The sequence below is a fragment of the Capsicum annuum genome, chromosome 12, assembly GCF_002878395.1.
Source record: "Capsicum annuum cultivar UCD-10X-F1 chromosome 12, UCD10Xv1.1, whole genome shotgun sequence".
Lineage (NCBI taxonomy): Eukaryota > Viridiplantae > Streptophyta > Magnoliopsida > Solanales > Solanaceae > Capsicum > Capsicum annuum.
Window position 1 is genome coordinate 167,008,129 of NC_061122.1, and position 22,073 is coordinate 167,030,201.

Consider the following 22,073-nt stretch of genomic DNA (forward strand, 5'->3'; position numbering starts at 1 on the left):
CATTTTGCGCCTGATTTCCACCCTATGAGAAATTGGGATGGTTTCTCCAATTGGGATTATACGTGTTACCAAAATTTTATTGTCCTTGACGATTTGCATTTTCCACGTAGTTGACAGAATCCGAATTAGCCGTACAAGCATCTGCTACATGCTCACCACTTCCACAAACCTCACACCAAAAATTTGCTGTTTGGACTGCATTAGTTGTGGTTGTTCTTTGTGTAACTCCCAACATTATGTTATTAAGCTGAGTAATCATATGATTTTGCATGGCTGCAATCTATCCTTGTAATATAGTGAACTGGTCTACCTCCAATACCCCAGCAACCTTCATAGGAGTACTCCTTGAATCAGCATGTCAGTTAGTATTCCCTTGTGAAATTCGATTCAACAATGTGTACAATTCTTCATACGTCTTCTCAAGAACCTGTCCACCTACTGCTGAATCCAAGAGAATCTCCGTGTTTGGCTCCAATCCCTCAATAAATGTACGAACAAGAACATCAGACTGATGATGGTGAGGGCAATTTCTGAGCATACCCTTAAATCTCTTCCAATCTTCGTAAAGATTCTCTTCTTCTTTCTGTCTGGAACTCAAGATCTCACTCCTCAAGTATGCAGCCTTCCCGAATAGAAAAAATTGAATAAGAAACTTCTGAGCAAGATCTTTCCATGAAGTGATGGAGAGTGGTGGTTCAGCATGTAACCACCTTTTTGCTTCCCCTATTAGAGAGAAAGAAAAGAGTGTCAATCTGACATAATCAAAACTCACCCCTTTGGGAATATAAGTATCGCTTATTTCCAAGAAGGTCTGTATGTGCTGTTGCAGATCTTCATATGAAAGGCCATGGAATTGCCCTACTAAATTTAGCAATTCTACCATATTTTGCTTCAATTCAAATCAACCACCTAGTTTGGGCTTGCAAATACTGTTCGTCACATGGTTCGTAAGTGGGATTACCTCTTCACCAACAGGTCTAGCAGCTGGTTGAACAGGAACAACTAGAATAACAGGAATAATAGGAGGTGGAACATTTCCGACATTTGGATCAGTCGGCTCATTTCTTTGTTCAGTCATTCTTTGCCTTTGTTGAAAGATTTGTTCTGGTTCTGCAAAAGGCTCTACCAATTCTTTATCTCTCGCCAATCCTGGATTCAGCTAAACCTGCAAAAATTCAGCCGCTAAGATCAAGTTGTTAACACTTAAACTTGATATTAAAAATAAAAAATTTAGCAATTTACTAATTATACAAGTCCCCGACAACAACGCCAAAAACTTCTTACGACTCAAATGCACACGCAAGTGCAGGTGATCGTACAAGTAATATAGTGATTTATACAATCAGATATCGTTCCCACGAGGACTAAGCAATTATAAATTCAACCAACTTTTAGTTTTAGACAATGAGTATTAAGTGTTGTAGCGTGTCAAGATGATTGTGAAATTGAGAATGAAAATGTAAATTATTAAATAAAAAATAACAATTAGTGACTAGAGCGAAGCAAGCAACGGTTGTAAACAATAATGATAAGAATTCCAGGGTTCAGTCTTTTTGAACAATCTTACAAATCTCTATTCTTATAGCCGTCTAATTGATTATCGAGTTGTTGATTTGCAAGGTTTATCTACGATCATGGTCTCCCGACCTCAAATCTTCTATCTATTGATATTGCAGGTACAACTCCCTTAGAGATACAACTATTCATCTAGATTCATAAAGTTATCTTCTTGCAATTGAACCAAACAAGGCTTCTAGGTATATCTCTATCCTAGATACTAATTCAAACCCTTTATTCCATAAAAAGAGTAAGAACTTTGCTCCTTAATTTCTTCATTCTATCCTATGATTCTCCTCCTGGATGCATATAGAAATATAAATTTATTCTAATGGTGGCCACTCATCAAAATAGTAAGCTCAAGAAATTAAGAACAACCCAGATGATAATAAAAAAGAAACTACTATAAAGAATATTAAAGAGTAATCATGTTCTTGGCCTCAACCCCAGAATTAGGATATATAGCCACTCATGTTTGAATTCAACATAAAAATAAGTAATTAATCATACCAAGAATTAATCTTGAATTAAAGAAGTTGAAAAGAATCTCTAAGAACCCTAAAAGAGAGAACTTTTTGCTTTTCCGCCGCTCTTCTGCTTGCCAAAAGTCCCCCAAATTATCCTAGATTTTTCCTTTTATAGTAGGGACAAAATATAAAAAATCTTCTTGATTTTACCAGGCGGCGCGTCACTCCATTCCCTCCAATGTCATTTCCTATCAAAATCTGAGCAATCACAGAATTCAACTATTCAGTGAAATTGTGAAATACATCCTCATTGCGATGCGCCACTATCGTGATGAGCCACTGAATTTAGACAATTGTGAAATATCCTTCCTCCGCGATGTGCTAAACTTCTAGGTTGCTCAATTTAGCAATTGGTCCTGCACCACGACGTGATGAAATCGCGAACCTACACTAAAAAATGACAATTATAATCTCCTTCTTCTCCGCGATGCGCCATAATCGCGGACCAACATTGGATTTTACCAAATGGGAATTTTAACCTCTCTACGATGTTCCATAATCGCGCTTCTCCAATGAAATTCGACCAATGCCTTTTTATTGGTCAGCTCGACGCGGAGTCTCTGCAAATAGGAATTTCTAACTTCTAGCTTGCCTTTTTAAGCTATATTTCAATACCTTTTATTCCTTCAATCATTTCATCTTATCACTGTATCCAATTGCATCCAATTCTTCAAGATTTTAGCCTACAATCACTAATCATATCCATTAGGCATGAAACAGAATTAAAGCTGAAATACACTCAAGAATTTATATAAAAGTTCTCGAAACAAGTCCAAATTTGGATGCATATTGGTGTTTTGAGCATATAAATATTCCCTAGATCAAAAGGTAAAATGTTAGTTCATGAATCGTAATAATTAATTAAAGAAATACATGAAATAAATAAAAAAAAAATTAGCTCAAAACAGATTAGCCCAGAATTCGAAGAATGGAACACTTATTTTAAAAGTGAATGAATGATCAAATTTTGACCATTTGACAGATTTTGAATTTAATGGGGGGAAACAACATTTCAAATAAAGGGAATTAAATTATTTGAAGAGGTCGGGTGTTTACAAATAAACATCCTAAAGGCATATTTTGAAGGCACTTTTGAAGACAACCTAGTCTTGCCATTAATAGAATACCTAGATAACTCTAGCTATAATTAATAACGAGATAAGATGATTTATGAGAGCAACATGGTCAATGTGAATTGGACAATGACCTACTGAATTTTGAATAAAACTTGGATGATTTGGAAGGGATTTTATCGATGGATTTTTAAGGACATTTTAGGAGGACTCAAATTTTTGAGTCTTATATACCTAACAACACTTTAAGACTTCGAGATAGAATAATGAACTAGTCTTGTTTCAAGCCAAAAGTATGCTATTTAAACACACAAATCAAGTAAATATAGATAAAGAAAAATAATGGAACACTTTAGCACATAAACTATTTTAAATGTGTTCTAGCATACATGGGACCTTTCAATCCAAAGGTAAGACTAACATTTGAAGGATATACATGCCATTTGTAAGATGTTCTATTGCCCCTAAAATATTATACAAACTTCAGAAATAAATCAAACTGGGATACACAATGAGAGAAAGGGGAAATATATGATATCAATCCCACACAGGGGAGCAAATCTAAATTAAACCTTCTTAGGAATCCTTCGACTTGAACTTCTCCAAATTACTGAAAACTTTTCGAGTGAAAATTTCCTCTAGATTACAATAAAGAAAACTATAAAAATAAAATCCTCAAATCCAAGGGACAATGGTCCATACAATCCGATATTATATCCTTTAATTTAACACATAAGGAATGACCATTTGTTATGACTCACGGTTGATAGACTCAAGGTAGGTTTCTAAGTCCTAGGCTTATGCCTAAGCAGGATTTTGGTTTCGCTCTATCCTAGGTATCTAGAGTGAGCTTCAACTAGGTTTTCAAGTGGACAACTTGGGTTTGGAAATACAAACAACCATTGAATGCCTAACGTGTCAATAAACCATTGTATTTCCAACACTTTATTTGAAATTGAACAATAGGAATCGGGATATCCTCAAAACCCCAAAATAGTTTAATAATCAAAATGTGGAAGTATGTCATGAAATGCAACCGTTAATAATTAAATTTAAACACATAATACAAAAGTAACAATTAATACAAAAATTAGTCAAACACATACAATTCTTATGGCTAGAACCTACATAAATCTCCAACAGAGTCGTCATTCTGTTACGATCATTTTTAGAAAGCCAAAAACATTCCATAATTTCGTGGAAAAAATAAAAGATAAGAAGTCTAATTATTTTATTTAAAAAATAACTTAGAGTCACCACTTAATTTTTAGAAAAATTTAGAAAATATTTAGAAAGGGTGATTTGAAAGAAAACCTTTTAAAAATAACCAAAGTCTAGATAAGGGTTCAAGTAAATTCGGGTGTTAGGCACTTTCGAAAATCCACAATATGTGATTTCCGGTGGATAAAACGTGTTTGACTAATTTTGAAAAGTTCTTTAAAAATCTTGAATTTATTTGAAAATCTCATTTCAAGAACATAGAATTTATTTGATACTAATCCATTTAATGTACTCTAAGTGATAAAATAAACTAAACATCAAAAGTTTCAAAATAATTCTAACTTTAAAAAATTTATCTGAATTTAGACTTAAGGTTAAATAGTTAACCCAACTTCTTAAACTTGGATTTTGAATCGATAATAACTATTAAAGGATGTAAGTAGATCCTTAAGTTATTCTTCGAGCTTAAGTTTGCATAAATAGAGAATTTTTAAAAAAAAATATTAAATAATTAAAATAAAATAAATAATTTAACTTAAAATTGCTCCCAAGAATTCATCTAGCTTAATTGAATTGAATTACAAACAAATAATCATGTAAATTACAAGAAAATAAAAGAAAAAAGGATGAGATTTGGGCCCCTTTATGGCCCATGTTTAAATCTGGACAACCTTGATTTTGGGCCCATTTAAATAGACCTTTTTCAGCCCTCTTTCAGTTGTGTACACCCGTTGTATATCACAGCTTATTTTCTTCACATTTTTTGTACATATGATGCATACATGACCATATATTGGTCATATATGATATTTTAGTCTTCCACCTGTATGCCAACTTCACCTTCACGTTTTCCACTATGTATCCTCTGTATATCACGTTATATTGGTGTATACAACCTTGTTTCTTCAAAAATAAGTCCATTTGGACTTTAGAGAGGGACGAATGCAGGAGATGGGGAGTCCGAGTGGACTCGTCTTGGGCAGTTCATACATAAGAGATAAAAAGGGAATTAGAAACAATTCAATTCCAAGAAATGAAATAAATTCAAATAGTAAGACAATTTAATTCAAAAGCGCAATTTCTACAACTAAAGTCGGACAAGGCCACATTCCATGTAACTGTGAAGAAAAATATAAGAGAGTATTTAGATCGAAACATTCTCATGGAATGATAATCTAAAACTCTTAATTGCAACTAAGAAAATATGTTTTGAATCAGAATATTATAAAGAAAGAAAGAAAAAACCGAACATGAACAAAACTTATTTCCTTATAATGTCATAGATAGGAAAACAATGGAATCATCCTTTAACAATACCTAAAAAAACATGATAACATCGAATTTAAACCCGAAAAGAGACTACAGCAAGTTCTAATAGCACAAGACATTCAAAGGAAATAGAAAGGGAACAAATCTCAACCTTTAACATTACTAACTTGAGTCGTGCACCAAATAAAAACAAATTAAGCATATAAATATGTTTAGAAGCAGCCGAGACGACTTTAAAACACTACCACACACCAGCATTTTCACAGAATTGATGAAAATATGAGGTTAGTAGCTCATGCTTTGAATAAAAAACTAATATATAAACCAAGGATTTGGCCTGAATCTCAAAGAGAAGAAGTGAAATACATTGAAAATAGCATGTTTTGGATAATGAACTAAATAGATAGAAAACACATTTGACTTTGCTTCGGACATACATTTTGATATAGAAAGAAAATTGAAACACCAACCCTTATACATGGAAATACATTCCAATAAAAATGCAGGAAACGTAAAGAGAGTAGATGATTATTAGGACTCATGTGGAATCGAATTAAAACCTGAAAACTATTATGCGAACCTCACTTGATACTTTAAAACAAGAAGGTTGTTCAACCAAGAGCACTCAAATAACAAGGCATTTCAACACCATTACTACTCAATTTAGACCACTGCATAGAGAGGAAAAATCAAACTACGGGCTACACACCAAAACTCAATAACAACTCAGAAAACACAAGCAAAACTCATCTCGAATGCAAACTATTTTAGCTTTCAATTTCAAAATTTTCTCAACATTAAAGAACATTGTTTAAACAAGACTAGATTACAGCAGTAAAATTCATGAATCGATTCAACCACATCATTTCCATAACAACACAAACCTATAACCTTTGAGGCCTCTACAACACATAATTCCACCGTTAACACGCCTATGAGTATAAGTAATATGAAAGAAGGAAAAATGACAATGAACTAAAACAAGAAGTGAGTTTACCTTTTTTCGAACAGAGAACCGCGATGACGAGTTGACGACGATCTCACAACTTGACTCCAATTTGAAAATAACATGAAAAAATAAAACTTGAACGCAAATTCTCACAACACCAAGTTGGGGACAAAAGTCCAAATTCTAGCCGAGTAGAGAATGTTAGCCCTCTATATTGGAAAAAACAACCCTCCTTCACAGTGAAATCGAAGTGGTATTTATAAGGGGAATTGGGAATTGGAAAAAACTTATTTCGACAATGTGGGAGAGGGGTTTCTAGGGGTCTTTCAGGAACTTTGAAAAGAATTTTGAATTTGAGATAGAGAGTAGTACAAAATCATACAACTCCCCTTGAATCACGGAATGTTAAAGGGCGATGAGTTATCTTTTTGGCTGATGTGGGAGAGGGGTTTCTAGGGGTCTTTCGGGAACTTTGAAAAGAATTTTGAATTTGAGATAGAGAGTAGTACAAAATCATACAACTCCCCTTGAATCACGGAATGTTAAAGGGCGATGAGCTATCTTTTTGGCTGAACTGGATGCGTGTCGTTATTAGCTGAAGTTGGTGTCGCTGGATTGTTTAGGTTTTTATGGGTTTTCGGATTGCTGTCGGATTGTACATTGGTTGAAGCTGTGTTAACGGATTACTGGTACAGGTCGGGTTTGACGAAGCTGTACCATTGATTTTGTCAACATTGGTTTTTTTCATCGTTGAAATTATTGTTAAACGCTGGGAGTTATTGTTGTTATACTATCGGTGTTTTGTTTTTGAATAAAGTTGCTGGTCTTTGCGGCTGAAGTGTTGTTTTGATCAGTTTTTATGAGAAGAGAAGGGTGGATCGGGTCAAAGGAAATGGAAAAAATGAATGGCCGAATCGGGTCAGCTTTGGTGTACTTGGGCCGATGGGCAGGTTGGGCTGGTGTTGCTGCTGGATTAAGCTTAATGGGGAGGGGTATTCGTATCCTTGATGATTAGGAGCAACTCCATGATATTGGATGTGCGAGTGTTATTTGTATCCCACCTAATCAAGGGAACGAGGTATTCCACGTCACTACTTTGATCACGCTCAACTTACTCCATGAATTATGAGAAAGGCGATCTTTGTCAAATATAATAACCCAACTTGAGTTGGGATTGAATGCACGAGGAGTGTAACTAGTATTCAAATCCTATGGATGTTAAAAGTTACAAAAAATATACCCGCAATGTGACATAATGAAATGCATATATTAAAATTGGGGGGTTATGTTTTGAAAGATTATTTTAACAAAATTACTTGAACTACCAAATTAAAGCGACAATTATAGATAAGATTCCAATAGGGGAAAGTCTTTGGGTTATGTTTTTCTAGGGGAATATAGTGCATTAGTTCATGATAATCAAATGCAAACTTCAGTTAATGACTATATGGGTAGGCTAAGTTAGGATTTTTTATGCTAGTTTTTCGACCAAACATCAAAAATATCACTCATGGACCCTTTCAGATACCTCATAGGTGTGGCAAATAAATCCACCCACCTCAATTGGGCATCACTATTTCTAGGAAGATTACCAGGACATAGCAAATTCATAATCCACCCTTATTTCTAAGTCAATTAAAGGAAACAAGCTAACATCTAATTATTATTCACTAATACCTTGTCACCCATATCCCTCTTTCAAGGATGATTTATAATCCAAAAGCATACCCACATCCCTCTTACAAGGATTATTTGAGATTTTGAGAATTTGAGGTTTTCACCCATAAATTTCAATTCAACAAGCAAGTATTAGTGAAACCCAACATCATTAATCAAGTATCTACACTAATAATCAAGACTCACACATATTGGCACCCTATTCCAACATAACCCTAAGATATATGTTTAGCTACTCATGGAGTTAGAGAAAAGGAATATACCAAAATTATCATTCAATGCTTCCATTGAAGATGCAAACAAGAGTATTCTCCAATTTAACTTCAGTTACAACTAAACTCAATTGGAAAATTATCCACAAGAATCTTGCCCAATTTAGTAGGCTTTTACAAAGCCATAATTTCAATTCTAGTTAAAGATATCCAAAAAGTGAAAGAATTTTTGTATAGAATTGGAACCAACTGTGGAAAATGGCAAAACTGCCCCTGGACAAGAATGCTTTCCTTCAGAGCACACACCTCAGTCAGGAGACTCTACTCTGGAGACTCACAGGTGATGGCACTTTCTCTTGCAAAAGTGCCTACCACTACATCACCAACTTGAAAAAGGGTCCTTGCAGTGCTCATACCTCCATCAACTGGATCTGGCATCTTAGAGTCCCTAATAAAATCAAGACCTTTATGTGGCTCATGCACCATAAAAGCCTGCCCACTAGAGTCATTCTTTCCAAAAGGGGGCTGAACATCACAAGCCTCTATCATTCTTGTAGTGCTGACCAAAAGACCTGTTCTTTGGTTGCAACTTTGCCAAGACCTTTTGAAAAAATCTTATTCAAAAGTACAAAGAGAACATGCAATTACATTTTTCCATGTTTGACATCAATAATTGGTCCACAACTTGAAAAAGATTGAACAAAGATTTTTTTAACAACAACACTCCTTGGGGTACCCTCTTACCCTTTTGCTTATGGCATTTTTGGAAAATTAGAAATGCCAACAACTTCCGAAACACAAGCTCCCATCCTTGCTTCAACATTCCTCATGCTGAAGTTATAGAATATCACCACCTGGGAAATGTTAGTTAGCCTCTATGAAAACCAGTATCACTATCGAATGGTCCCCCCATTTACAACCCATTTAAGTTAAACACAGATGGGTCTTGCTTTGGTAATCCTGGAAGGGATGGGATTGGGGTGGTCATTAGGAATGACAGAGGCAATTGGGTGGTAGGATTTAGCAAAAGCTTTACCCATGTCACGAATAATCTCATAGAGATATTGGCCCTTAAGGAGGGCCTCAACCTGGCCTTAATCAAAACCTCAAACCTTTAGAAGTTTGCATTGACTCTATGGAAATTATTAATATGTTGTATCATGGTAACTTACTATATGATTCAGTTATTTATGAATGCAGATCTCTGATAAGAAACTTGAGGAATCCTCCAGTTTAACACATCTATTGGCAGTAGAATAGAGTAGCGGATTTATGGCAAAGCAGGGCTCTGAGCTGAACCTTTTTTAAGGATTACATATTTTTGCAATTCCACTAGCTAGTGTAGGAGTATCTTTTTGGGAAGACTTTAAGGAGAAATCCTTCTCCCGTTCTGTATCTAGAAATGGGAATGTGAATCCAAACTGTTATATTTTTATGCCTGATTAGGCCTTACTTTGTAAAAAACTCATAACCTTTTATTTAATACACTTCTATTCCACTAAAAAAAAGATTAGTATTTTAAAATCTAAATAAATAATTATGCAAAATATATTAGATGTGTGTATAAAAAGTGTAAGAAAGTTATTTTTATCCTTTAATAACGTATTTTTTTCATTATAAAAGGGTGTAATGTAGCCATAATTTTTTGCTAATATTTTATTCAAAATCTCTTGAAAATCTCATGAGGAATGATACATTGTAAATCTCTCAAGAGTTTTTTAATTATCATTTATCATGAGATTATTTTGAGTTTTTTATTTTCTTTCAAGAACCTCCTCATATAAATAGGGGAAAGTTCTTTCACTTTGAAGACACACCAATTGAGAAAATGCACCAACATTTGTCGCGCCCCAATTTCCTCACGGAAAATGGGATTCGACGTGATAAACTCTTTTTGGGATTGTTTAAAAGTAGAGTGTGAAGAGTCGCCACCTAACGTATTAAGGTGCATTAGGGCACCGGTCTAGGCTACTACAAACCTATTTTGTTGTTTAGTCTTAGTTCACCAAAATTTAGGTAAGGGTTCAAATTACCTCAAAAGGAAGGTGTTAGGCACCTTTCGAGGTCCACAAAGGTGGTTCCCGGCCGAATTCGTACTTTATGTGGGATTCTATGTGATCAAATAAAGTCTCTTATTTTATTAGTAATATAACGTTTAGCTAAGTGATAAAGCAATTAACAAAGGTTTATTTTAGCTATTAATCGTCTAAGTGAGAAAATATATAAACAAGACAAGCGAGAAGAAAGAAGAAAAACAATTATAATAATGAAAACTGCTTATGTAATAACTAATTGCCCCAAATAAACATGTAAAGTAAATAAAAAGACTAAAAGAAATCGTCCAAGTTAAATAAAGAAATGGTTTAGTCTCATTCGGATCAGAACCCAACTTGTTTAATCATCATTCAACCCAAGGGTCGAACTCCTAGACAAGTAATAATGTCATTAGCCTCGCCATTAATATCCGTTAGGATCATCACTTCCGAATGACTACTTGTCCCATCCCACCTAAGTTGGTTGTTAAGTGTAAGGGCGTTTTATAATAAGGATAAAACTAACGTTTTAATAATACTTAACGTCCCACCTATCATTCAAAAAGCATTGGACTTTGCTATTTTGGATTTGTGTTCTAGACGAAAAGAAAGTTGTGTTACCTAGGACTCAAAACGCGTAACACGTTGAACTGCAAGTAACACATAATAATCCCAAGTTAGCCTCTTGGTTAATTACTGTTCTTTAGTGTGATAGCATGCACATACAAATTACTATTGTTGATTAACCTATAGGCATGATGTCTAAATGTTCAACAAGTGGTGACAAAAGGACAACTGTGATTCGTGTATGTAATAATGTGTTAAAAGAGTGTCAAAGGTGTGGTGAATGTGTCAAGAAATTATGTTCATGACATGCTAAGATGCCTAATACTAAATGTTTAACCTGCTAGACGTATACAAAGATGCCTAGAAATCTAATATTTAACATGCAGAAAATTCAATTAACATGCTGAAAATAATATTAAAGCGTAGCAATTTTATGTTAATATGCAGAGACATGCCAAGAATGCCTAAAACATGCTGAAGATTAATGTGCTAATATTTTAACATGCTGGCATTAATTGATAGACTGAAAATTAATTTATTGTGCTAGAAATTCAACATGCTCGTAGTTTTTACTGTGTAAGCATACTGAAATTTAATGCAGACATGTTGTAGGAAAAAACAGGTTAATAAGATGAATGTCAAATTAACATGCTAACAATATATTAAATGCTAAAACTAATTCATGCTTCAGATTTATAATACCGGATTAATGTTTAACATACTGAAAAAGAAATATCTTGTTACATGTATTGCTATGCTGGAAATTATTTTAGCAAAGTAAAACAAACTTGATTGCTGAAAGTTATATTATTAATGCAATAATTTGCGTCAACATACTAAAATGCAAAAAAAATGGCTCATTCATTATGTAATATGCTAAAATTATAGAAATTTTAACATTCAAATATGCTAAGAACATTTTAATATCCAAAAGATGTATTTAAACGCTGAAACATGTGAGAATTTATTTCTTAAGACTAAGAAATATGTGCTAGAAGTTACTTTATCATGCTCAATTTATGTTAACATGCTAGAAACACAGTGACATTAAGATTATTTAAGTCTAATGCTCAATATGACAATGAAATCAAACTAATTAATAAATGAATTAGATGTTGCGTATGTCCTAAATTCGTGTGCCTAGGTGATTCACATAGTACGTAGCGAATATAAAACCTAAATCAGTGACTACCAATACCATTCATAGAGCATGTAGTTCCTCGCCCCCAAAGCAGTCCATAAAAATTATTATTACAATAATAATAGATGTCTTTACAAATATTACAAACCAAACACTAAAAAAAGAAAAAACAAGAAAAACGACTAACTAAATGGGACTACATAGTCCGTTAAACATTCCAACGACTCTTTCGTTTTCAAACCCTGTTAGACCCAAGGAAATAGTACGGCAAGCTATAGCAAGCTATAGCAGACAAATATAACACGATTATTTCCTATAGACATGATTTCTAGTTTTCGTGGTAGGACATAATCAACACACATAATGTAAAATACTACATCGATTTGGGAACTTACCGGTGAACAGCACTAAAAGGATAATAAGAATAATAAAACTCAGCGCTTGTAACAGCGAAATATGCAATATATTTTCAGTAAGTCTTGAAAGAAATCGAAACTCTTGAAAATATCTATTTGCCTTGAATTAAAAACCAGTAATTCTTTTTGTTTGTTTTAGAGAGTAGTGTTTGTAATGTCTAAACTGTGGTGTTAATGAAAAGAGGGGTTGTTATATAGTAAGAGGGTTGTGAGCTAGGGTCCAATTAGCCAACTCTAAAAGGAAAAGCAGTATTAAAATATCAATCCCAAATAATTAAGGAGAACAAAAGGGCATTACATCAAGTTAGTTGGCGGTCAAAAACGGGTAAAAGGAAAGGAATATTTTTTGAAATTCATCAGTATCAATTAAGGGGTCAAGAAATCAACTAATTATTCACAGATCAGTCCAAAATAAAAGGAAAACATATGTTTAGAAAAAATCAAATAAAATAATTTCCTTAGTTAAGTAAGTAAAATCAATTAGAAGCCAATTTACCATAAATGGGTGAGTAAAAAGGATACTAATTTAACAGAAATACGGATTACTATCATATATGTTCAAATTAATTGGGAAAAAACATGAGGCAACTAGTTACGGTAATCAGATTCAGTCAATTTGCCAAAATACCGAATCAATTGTCAGTTAGGAATAAACACGATCAATACTTTTCCATAAACACTGATTCAAACATAATCCACGTATAGCAACTTTCAATAACAATCAGCAGTCGGTAATCATATTGACTGTCAAAATGAGGATTTTCGCACACAATAGTCCACGTAATTAAATGGATTAAATCAACATTCACAGTCCGATACCATAATCCTTAAATCTAAGAGGTTAATTTAAGCAACTTGAGTGACGGAAAGAACATGCAAATCAAATCAACGAAACAAACATGCAATTGAGGAATCAGACGTATAATAGTTGGATCTGGGAGGCCGCGTCGCTGGTTCGTGGCTGCTAGAGGAGGCCACGGCGTTGTTCGCCGGTGGCTGGATGAACGGAGGGAGCCAGCGGCGGCGCTGGGTTGGCTCGCCACTGTTAATGGCGAAACAGGTCTGGGGGTTTGCCGTTGGTGTTGGTTTGCCGGCGGAAAGAGTGGAGCAGCGGCGGCGCAAAGCGGATAAGAGGAGGGTCTCGGAGGCGGATGGTGGCGGCGAGGTCGCGATGGTAGCGCTGTCTTCTCCGGTGGCTGGTTCATGGACTGGAGGAGGCGGTGGCGCGCCTGTTTTCGCCGGTGGCGGCGCCGTATTTGGTCGCGATGGCTGGAGGACGGAGGAGGACGAGAGGGGGTAGAGGGAAAGGGTAGGCTTGCCGGCGTTGGGGATGGCCAGCGGCTGCCATGGACGGCGGGGAGAAGTAGAGAGAGAGAAGTGAGAGAAAGAGGTGAGAGAGAGGAGGCAGATGATTAGGAGAATATTTTAGGGTTTTTTTTTTATTGTTCTTAAAAAGGAAAAGGGGAAGTGTTTGATCTCAGCCGTTGGATCCATTTAGATCAACGGTTGAGATTAAAACTATTTAAAGAGAGGTCAAATAATTAATAAAATGTCATCAATTAGGCTAAAATTGGTGTTAATTGGATACCAATTGGCTAGAATCGCAATAACTTTGGCTAAAATCGTACTGAGTTAAATAAACACAGGCTAACATTTGTAGGAATTTGAACAAATTGGGTTAAAAGGTGACTAAATTAGACAAAGTGACTTTAATTAGGCTGTTATTTAAATTCTAGTAGTAGTAAATAATAATAATAATTAAATAAATAAACAATAATAATAAATGATAATAATAAATAATAATAAAATAATAATAGTAATAAACAATAATAATAAGTAAATACAACTAAAATAAATAATGCTAAATAATGGAAAACTAAATAATGTATTTGCAACAATGTGGATGTGTATAATTACGTGAACAAATAATAAATATTAATAAAATTATATAAAATATCATATTTGAGTTCAAAAATTATAAAAATGATACTAATAGATAAAAAAATGATTTATGCATTTTTCTAAATTATAAATGAGACCCGTTAGTATGTATTTAATATAAGAATAATATGTAAAAAAATATTAATTATTAAAATTAAGTAATGTTGATAAAAATAACAGCCTAAAAGTAATATCAGGAGGTCAAAATTGGGTGTCAACAGCTGCCCCTTCGTTGTTTGAGAACGATAAAAGAATTGTCAAGCAACAAAAATTGACTTAGTTGTCAACTTTGTTCGATCGAGATGACGGTTTATTAGGAAGAAAGCAATGGGGAGGTGTTTAAAAGTAGTGTGGCCGAGACTTTGGCTTTAAGTCGCCTACATATTTCTGTTTTTACGAGAATCAGGCCGTGTGTAGTTTTAGATTTAGGAATGACCAATATTCCTACAGAATGTTGATGACAAAGGTTGGGGCGTCAACAATGGTATTGTGGATCAGTGAGATTGTAATGAATAGGATTTGGAATAACGACATATAGAGAAGCTTAAAAATGTTGAGATAGGAGAGTTTCGGGATGAGTTTATGTTGTGAATGATTAGGTGGGGTACTATTCTAAAAATAGACACAAAAATTATGTCTGTTTGTCATTCCTTCTCCGTCACCTGCATACTTCACGGTATACTTGATAACTAAGGTTAAGTCATGTAAATGATAAGCATTTAAAAACATAAAGTAAATGTAAGAAGTAAAGAAAACGTATCTGTTGTACTGTTGATGACATTGGATCATAGCGTTGGATCAGCTGCTTGGCCTCTCAATACGATGTTGGATCGGCTGTTGAACCTCTCGATGTTGAATCAGTTGTTTGGCTTCTCGATATGATGTTGGATCGACTGTTGAACCTCTCGATGTTGGATCGGCTATTTGGCTTCCCGATATGACGTTGGATCGGCTATTGAACCTCTCGATGTTGGATCAGCTGTTTGGCTTCTCGTTATGACGTTGGATTGGCTGTTGAACCTCTCGATGTTGGATCAGCTGTTTGGCTTCTCAATATAATATTGGATTAACTGTTGAACCTCTCGATGTTGGATCAGCTGTTTGGCTTCTCGATATAACGTTAGATCGATTGTTGAACCTCTCGATGTTGGATCAGTTGTTTGTCTTCTCGGCATGGAGTAATATGTACTTATTAAAAATGGTTAGCACGGATGTATATAAAGTTGAGTGAGAAAGAAAATGTATCTGTTGTATTGTTCAATCAACTGTCGAGCCTCTCATCATGATGTTGGCCATTGGGCTCTTTGTGATGGAGTGATTCTTATTATCTGCACCTGTTAATCCTGTACTCAAAGGAAAATCGTAAGTTTGTAAAAAAGGGCGGTTGATTTATGCTTCTGCCTTGACTGAAGTGTCCTCTTCTTGATGTCATTGTCTTGTTGATGAGTTTCGTTCGGGCCTTTACTCGAGTAGAAAGATGGTAAATAAATGTTTTAAAAAATTATTTTTGAAAAGAGAAATTTTCTTTTGAAAGTAGTAAGTAAAATCTGTTAGAATAAACACGAAAACTTTGTTGAATCGTTGATTATGACATGTCCTGAGATGGTATAACATCTTGCAGATCCTTGTTCTTTTGTTAAGACATTTTTTAGGATCACTCAAAAATTTCTACCCCAGTATAGAACTGACTCGTTGTAAGCATTCCAAAATCTGATTATAGGAATTTTTGAAGTCGTCTCAAAAATTCTGTCCCAGTTCATAATTTATGTCGATATCATGCTCATGTAGAATTTTTGAGGTCCTCTAAAAAATTCTATCCCAGTTACAGTATTCTAACAGAGGGGAAAAATGTTTTATTATAAAGTGATCAAACTCCACAGGAGCACCTACGTATCCCTCTTAAACGGGAATCAGGTCAAACGTAGTTCCAATTACAATTCAAGGGACATAAAGATAAAATTAAACGTAATATCTCTTAACAATGTCTGAATTGATGGGCTTAGACCAAACTACGCCATCCATTTCTGCCAGTATGAGTGCTCCTCCTGTCAGGACTCGATGAACCACGTAAGGGCCTTGCCAATTAGGCGAGAATTTGCCCTTTGCCTCATCTTAGTATGGAAAAATTTGCTTCAGAACTAGCTGTCCAGGTGTGAAGTGTCTCGGCCTAACCTTTTTGTTGAAAGCTTTGGCCATTCTGTTCTGATAGAGTTGACTATGGCAAACTACATTTATTTGTCTTCCGTCAATAAGTGCTAGTTGTTCGAATCTGCTTTGTGTCCATTCAGCGTCACTCAATTCTACTTCCTGGATGATTCTCAAAGATGGTATTTCGAACTCAGCCAGTATCACTGCTTCATTACCATAGACCAGAAAGTAGGGCGTAGCGCCTGTGGATGTTCTGATTATAGTACGGTACCCCAGCAATGCGAAAGGTAGCTTTTCATGCCATTATCTACTGTTGTCAATCATCTTGTGTGGGATCCTCTTGATATTCTTGTTTGCGGCATCGACTGCTCTATTCATTTGTGGTCTGTAGGCCGTGGAATTACGGTGCTTGATCTTGAATTTCTCGCATGTTTCTTTTATTAGGTCACTGTTGAGGTTGGAACCATTGTCAGTGATAATAGATTTGGGAATTCCAAATTGGCAAATGATGTTATTTCGAACAAAGTTATCCATGACCTTCTTTGTGACTGATGTGTGAGAGGTGGCTTCTACCCAATTAGTGAAGTAGTCAATTGCGACAAGGATGAACCTGTGACCATTGGACGCGGCCGGCTCAATGAGACCAATAATGTCCATGCCCCAAGTTGCGAAGGGCTAAGGGGAGCTGTTGACGTGGAGCTCATTGGGAGAAACTCGGATCATATCAGCATGAGTTTGATACTGGTGGCATTTCTGCACGTAGCGGATGCAATCGTCATCCAGAAGTAGCCGGATCTTAATATCTTTTTTGCCAACATGAAGCCATTCATATGTGGACTGCATGTTCCAGCATGTGCCTCTTTAATCAACCTGGACGCCTCTTCAGCCTCGACACATCTTAGCAAACCCAAATCAGAGGTCGTCCTATATAGGATTTCCTCATTTAGGAAAAACTGGTTGGCTAGCCTCTGAATGGTGCATTTTTGAACACTTGTCGTATTCTCAGGATAGTCTCTGACCCCATTGAAATTTGCAGCTCCATCAAAGAATAGTCTCCAACCGTCATATTCTTCAGAGATATCCTCTCCACGAATGCCACTTTCTCACCAGGGAAGTAAGTCTTTCGCGGTTGTACTCGTCATCTACAGGATTCTCGGCCAGATGATCTGCTAGTGCTTGTGCTTTTACCGCCTTTTGTGTGACATAGACTGTGAAATTCACTCAACATTAGCTGCCATTTGGCCAACTTTCCGGTAGGCATCGACTTCTGGAAGATATATTTCAGTGGATCCATTATGGAGATCAGATAAGTAGTATGTATTGAGAGATAAGGCCTTAACTTTTGAGCTACCTAAGTCAAAGCACAGCAGGTGCGTTCCAATAGAGAATACCGAGCCTCGTAAGAAGTAAATTTCTTACTCATGTAATAGATTACTTGTTCTTTCTTGCCTGTCTCATCATGCTATCCCAAAATGCATCCGAAGGTGTTGTTTGTCACAGATAAGTACAATAGCAGTGGCCTACCAGGTTTGGGAGAAACCAATACAGGAGGGTTTGACAGATAATATTTGATCTTGTCGAATGACTGTTGACACTCCTTTGTCCATTCTACAACAGCATCCTTCTTTAACTGCTTAAAAATTGATTCACAAATAATCGCGGATTGGGCTATGAACTGACTGATGTAGTTGAAGTGACCCAAAAAGCTCATGATGTCTTTCTTTCTTTTCGGAGGAGAAAGATCTTGGATGGCTTTGATCTTGGACGGATCCAGTTCTGTGACCCTACGACTGACGATGAAGCCCAATAGCTTCCCTGCAGGGACTCCAAAAACACATTTTGTCGGGTTCAACTTCAAATTATACTTTCTCAACCTGTCAAAGAATCTTTCCAGATCTGCTAAATGATTTGTACCCTTCTTTGATTTGATGATGACGTCGTCCACATAAACTTTAATCTCCTTGTGGATCATATCATGAAATAAAGCGATCATGGCCCTCATGTATGTGGCTCCAATATTTTTTAGACCAAACAGTATGAATTTGTAGCAGTACACTCCCTGTGGAGTAATGAAGGCAGTTTTCTCAGCATCATCTTCGTGTATCTTGATGCGATGATAGCCGATGAAGCAATCTATGAATGACTGCGTTTCATGCTTGGTACAATTATCATTTAGGGTGTGAATGTTCGGGAGTGGAAAGTCTTCTTTGGGACTGGCTTTGTTGAGATCCCTGTAGTCAACATAGACCCTGACTTTTCCATCCTTCTTAGGGACAGGCACGACATTGGCTAACCTGGTCGGATACTTCGTTACTCGCAGAATACTAGCTTTAATTTACTTTGAGATCTCCTCTTTGATTTTCAAACTCAAATCAGGCTTGTACTTTCTGAGTTTCTGTTTGACAGGCGGACAGGATGGTTCAGTAGGCAATCTGTGAGCCACTATTGAAGTGCTTAGTCCTGTCATATCGACATAGGACCAAGCAAAGACATCCGGATGTTTTTTCAGGAACTGGATGTACTCTCCTTGCTCTTCTTTAGATAAGTAAACACTGACGTGGATTTCTTTTACGTCCTCAGAAGACCCTATGTTCACTATTTCTGACTCTGTAAGGTTCTCCTTAGGTTTGTCTTCAAAGTCTTCAACCTTACTGATAAATTCCTGGGAATTATCAACTTATTCTGTATCTTGTACTTTGCTTATGTTATGTTGTATTGTCTCATTAGATGTCGCACTTTCAAATTCAACAATTAATGTGATTTTGCTGAGAGAAAAGATAAATAGAGAACACTAATAATCAAAGGAAATTTTATTAATAGTGTGAACATCTTGAAACATAATGTTGAAATGAAAATAAAGAAACTAAAACTTCAAAATCATCTCAACTAATCAAGTTTATTGTAAAAGAAGAGAAATGCAAAAAAACATTCAAACTTTTATTATGTCTACTCAAGTGCTCGGCGTGGCCTGTAGGGAGTGACTGTCCAGCTACTGACGGTGACTTTTTATTCATGGATCGGGCTAGGGGATCCTCCTTCCCCGCTAATAATGACATGGCAATTGTCTTCCTCGATCAGAAAAAGAAGCCTTAAGCTTTCCAGAATATGTTGTTTGCCATTGTTCAGAAAATCGACAGAACGGAATGTCTCATGTAGAGCAAGCAGAGGCTTGGGTAGAGGGCAGTAGTAGCCCTTCAAAGGTGGTTCCCAGTCGAGGTGAGCTTCCATTGTGCATTGGTATCCCATACCGAAGGTGTCCATCTCAAGATGCTCCTCTATGGGCTCAATAATTCCTTGCAGTTTTGCCTCCAAACCTTTACCTGGTTCATACCCTTTCATCAATTTTCCACCTATGTACATCCAATTCATGTCTACCTCCACGATTTCATTCTCAATCAAGTCTGCCTCCTCAGTTTCAAACTCATCTTGATCTTCATGAGGAAAGGTGATGTCTTCACGCAGGGTGAACCTTTTTAGCATCTTTGTTATTTCATTAACTTCATTATTTTTGAGAAATCCTGCGGATTGAAAGATTTGGTATAATGATAATGCAGGGTCAGGTGTGTTTCCGGCCTTGTCTTTCTTTTTATCAACCACATAGCTCAGCCCGTAATTGAATTCCTTTTCTTCAAACACAAAAGGATCAATTAGTCCTTGCAATCTGGCGCCAAGACCTTTGTCCTCTTCGTACCCAAACCAATACATGTAACCCAAAGCATTTAGGGGTTTCTGAAGTTGCATACAGCTTATTGTATCTTCTTTAATATTCCTGATCCATTACAAAGCGTTGAGCCCTCCTTGTCCTCCTTCACCCCATATCAATACCTCTTGTTGAAAGTACTCAAATAAAATATATTGGTGTAAGGTGGACAAGACTGCACCAGCTATGTGGATCCAAGGTCGTCCAAGCAGCAAATTGTATGAGGCGAGAATTTCTATCACCTGAAAGAGTATGAGGAATATGGCGGGTCCCAGTGTGACGTTCAATATGATTTCCCTGATAGTGTTTCGCTGGGAGCCATCATATGCCCTTATGACCCTGACTCGGGGTTGGATTCTGGCTATGTCAATTTTAAAACTCGTCAACGTAGCCAGAAGACAAATGTTTACCCCAGAACCTAGATCAATCAGTATGCGTGAAATTTCTCATCCTTCACATTGTATGGTGATAAACAATGCATCGTTGTGCGACCCTTCTTCAATGCTCTCCACTAACTCAAGGGTCTGAAATATTTCTCCGTCAAGGTCTTCTCTTTCTTCAATGGCATATATAGGATGCCCTTTCTCTCCATATATTACAAATTCTTAGTGATCGTATTCAAAATTAAGGCATTGATGAAGGGTAGAACATACGACACCAGCTGCATAAAGCCACGAACGTCTGAGCAGCAAGTTGTAAGAGGTAGGGATATCCATTACTTGGAAGGTTATAGAGAAAGGGACTAGACCCATCACCATGTCCAATGTGATTTCCCCAATTGTGCCCCTTTGGGAGCCATCGAACCCCTTCACATTCATTTTCCAAGTCTGCACTTGAACATATCAACCTCCAATCTGGTCAAGGTATTCAAAGGGCAAATATTCAATCCCGAACCTGGATCAATCAACACACGGGATATGATTCTCCCTCATACTGTAGTGTGATATGTAGAGCTCGATTGTATGCTCTTCCTTCGGGAGGCAATTCATCATCATAAAATGATAATTTGTAAGCCTCAAACACTTGCCCTACCATATGGGCCATCTCTCCGCCTGTTATGGTAGCCGGTACATAAGCTTCACCTAAGACCCTCATCAAAGCCCTTTGGTGATTCTCAGAAGTCTGGAGAAGTATTAATATTGAAATTTATGCCGGAGTCTTACTCAGCTTCTCGCCACAAAATACTCTTTGGCTTGTACCTTCTTCCAGATGCCATCTTCTTCAAACCCGATGGCAATTTGCTTTCCTTTGCTAGAACTTCCTTGAAGCAGGTTTTCAGGCGTGTATATTCTGCCTGATCTGGTGACACCTTGCGCAACGTCTGTCTTGGATACCTTTTCTTTCCTTGGAATATTGAGGGCATAATTTCATGGAACTGAATGAGGATTGCATACAACTGGGGTAGCTCTCACAATAGTGAAGGAAGCTTTGGGCGTGGAAACCTCGACCTCAAGGGGAGCCTGCTTCCATACCATGGTAGGAGTTCTGTTTCCTTCCTCAATAGTCCAGATGGAATGCTTTAAGTCTCCATCTTCATCAGCTTTGAGCATATTTACCTTATGAGCAGGGAGAGGACTATTGGTGACGTTGGGCTCCGGGTCTTTCAACTAAATTACCTTGGTATCAATTAGTTGCTGAACTT

General features: G+C 36.4%; 1 non-coding gene across 1 annotated transcript; it reads left to right on the top strand.

Moving 5' to 3' along the window:
* The first annotated feature begins 509 nt into the window (after positions 1-509).
* On the top strand, positions 510-616 carry LOC124889848. Its single transcript, XR_007048762.1, has one exon. It is a non-coding gene; the product is annotated as a small nucleolar RNA R71 (small nucleolar RNA).
* Positions 617-22,073: the final 21,457 nt, after the last annotated feature.